Source organism: Myotis brandtii, unplaced genomic scaffold, assembly GCF_000412655.1.
Source record: "Myotis brandtii unplaced genomic scaffold, ASM41265v1 scaffold61, whole genome shotgun sequence".
In the NCBI taxonomy this organism is placed as follows: domain Eukaryota; kingdom Metazoa; phylum Chordata; class Mammalia; order Chiroptera; family Vespertilionidae; genus Myotis; species Myotis brandtii.
This window is the reverse complement of record NW_005370318.1, coordinates 2,049,207-2,051,813: the sequence shown is the minus strand read 5'-3', so window position 1 is coordinate 2,051,813 and position 2,607 is coordinate 2,049,207. Positions and strand designations below refer to the sequence as shown.

At 56.5% G+C, this 2,607-nt stretch overlaps 1 protein-coding gene across 1 annotated transcript in view; it reads right to left on the bottom strand.

Annotated features, from left to right (window-relative positions):
• The window catches only part of NECAB3 (N-terminal EF-hand calcium binding protein 3), a gene marked incomplete at its 5' end in the record, with an annotated part of 15,281 nt that overhangs the window by 5,682 nt on the left and 6,992 nt on the right, over positions 1-2,607 (bottom strand). The gene's annotated exons all lie outside the window — the stretch shown is intronic.

Genomic DNA, 2,607 nt, shown 5'->3' with positions numbered 1-2,607 from the left:
GGGCCGGCCCGGGCCCTGCGCACGCCTGGGGATCCACAGCGTTTTGGACCCTACCCAGGAGCATCCGTGCAAGTGGCCCCGACCCAATAAAGAGCGCATGGCAACCCTGGCTCCTGCTAGCTCTGTCAGGTGTCTGGCGCGAGAGCGAGACAGGGATGAACAGCTTGCGCAATGGCCACAGCGGGAGCCAACTGTTTTTTCCTTCCTTGTGACCCAAAAGTTAGAGCCCCTGCCCCTGGGGAGGGGACATCCTACCGCAGCGGAGAAGGGAGGATGATCCTTTCCCCCACAACTCAGGCCTGGGTCAGACCTTGCCCGGTCTGCAGACCCAAGAGAGGTGAGCTCCAGCAAGCCCACGGCTGGCCACACTAGGAGGGGCTTGCTTCAGCTGAGCATGGCATCGCCAAGAGCCCAGCATTCACAAGTCCTCCTTAGGCAGAGCCACGGTCCCAGGCAAACAGCCACCACCGGGGAGAACTGTGAGGGTCCTACTGTGAGCAGAGGTGGGGCCTGAGGCACATTCTGCCTGCGAGGACCCAGGAGAGGCGCTGGACCCTTCACTGCCATCCCTGCTTGGTAACCCACAAGGGAACTTAGTCTCCCCACCTACCCTGTTCCATCCTCTCTCCACATTGCAGCCAACGGCTTCTTCAAAATCACTTAACTACCTGTAGGGCAGTTCACTTTGCTCATAAGCTCGCACTGGTTCTCCCATTGCCCACAGGGAAACACCCAAACCTATTCCTGGGATTCCCAAGCCCAACCCCCAACCCATCTTCCTCTCTCCGGCTTCTCGGTGACTTCTACCCTCACCCCCGCTCTGGCTATATTGCCACTTGTGGGCTCCAATTTGAGGCTCACCCCCCTAATTCACCCACAAGAGGCCCAGCACATTTGCTGTGTGCAGCTGCTTCTCTTCACTGTCCTGGTCCCAAACCCAGCTCCAGAACCTAGAGCCTCCCCGGCCCTTCGAATCTGCAGCCTGCTTTCCACTGGCAACTAACCTCAGAATGGCTTTTGGGGCAGATGCAGCAGGTGAAGGTCCCAGCTCACAAAAGCCACAGGTCCAGCTTCTGCTGAAGATGTGCTTTTGTTACTGTCAGCGTCTCCTCCCGTTGCCTGCATCATGCTGGAGGTTTCATGACCCATAGCATCTCCTGGGCTGCTAAGAACTGGCCCTTCCCTACCATTCACATAATTACAACCAGAGTAACCAAGTTCCTCAGTGTGACTACACCTCCTGGCCACAGCCATGGTCCTATCAGCCCCTTCCCTGGGACAGGAACTCAGGGGCTATAAGAGACTTTTTCTACATGAACATGCACGGGCTGAAGCCAATCTTCAGAAGAATAAAAACACAGACAGTGCACATCCTGTGTTCCCTGCAGTCAGGCCCTGCTCCCAGTCTGCCCCTGAAACCTGATTTCACCCTTGCCTTTGGTATCCATAATACATACAAGATCCTTGAAGTAAAATCCTTATTTTAGCTTACACTCTCGTGAGTGGGTCTTCAACTTGCAACCAAAATGGTCCTAAAGAGAATGAGACTCTGCAGAAACCAGAAGTGGCCTCTTGCCTGTGTATGAAGATTTTTACCTTTTGGAGGAAGAAACTGAGCTCAGAAAGATTAGGACTTGCCTACACAGTGAGTCAGCTTCAGAACTGAGTCACAAACTCAGGCCACCTGAGTCCATAGGTGGAAGCCCCTGAATTAGTCCCTCTGTGGGCTGCCTGGGCCCAAGGACGAGCACACAGATACTCCAGAGTGGCTGTAGATGTGTGATTAAGAGCTTTCTCTTCAGCACTGGAAGGGGAGGAGCCCTGCATTTGGCCAGAGTAGATCTGATCATCTGAAGTGGTTTGGGGAAAGAATCATTGGTTGTGCTGGGCAGTTGCAGCCAGACCCCTAGATGCCCAATTCACTGCCCTTGACCCTGTCCCAGGAGAAAGGATGGGTCCAGGGTGTTTTCACTGGGGGGAGGGGGCTGCAGAAGCACAGCAGGGGCTGAGGACTGAGGTCACAATTAGTCGGATCCAAGTTCTTTTCCTTCTCTGATGACCCCTCCCATCTCCACAACCAGGAACTACTGCTGTCAAGCACAGGTGAGAGGTCCAAGACACTGCCTGGGGCTGGACTCCTGGGTTCTCAAGGAGCCAAGAGCTGAAAAGAGACATCCACTCTGGGCAGAAAAAAGCAGTGCCAGAAACTGAGAAAGTAGTTATCTAGTCCGTTAAGGTAGGGATTTAGTCCCAGGGGACAGAGTCAAGAGCTGAAAGGCGGGCCTTCATCTAGGCCGGTGGGGACAGAACCGCCTCTGGGAGCGCAGCTGAGCCCAGAAGGTGGCGTCGGTGTCGGGGAGGCGCCGGGTCCGGCCGCCCTCACTGGGCCGCATCGCAGTGGTGGTGGACCAGGGATCGGGCTTCACCAAGGCGGGCTTCGCGGGCGAGAACCAGCCACGTCTGGTGTTGAAGAGCTCCAGCCTAGTGACCAGCTGGAACCGGCCCGTGCTGCCCGGGGCGCTGGGCTGTGAGCTGGTGGGTGGCGTGGAGCGGGCGCACCCCATCAAGCATGGCATGGTGGTGGACTGGGAGGCGCTGGAGGGGCTC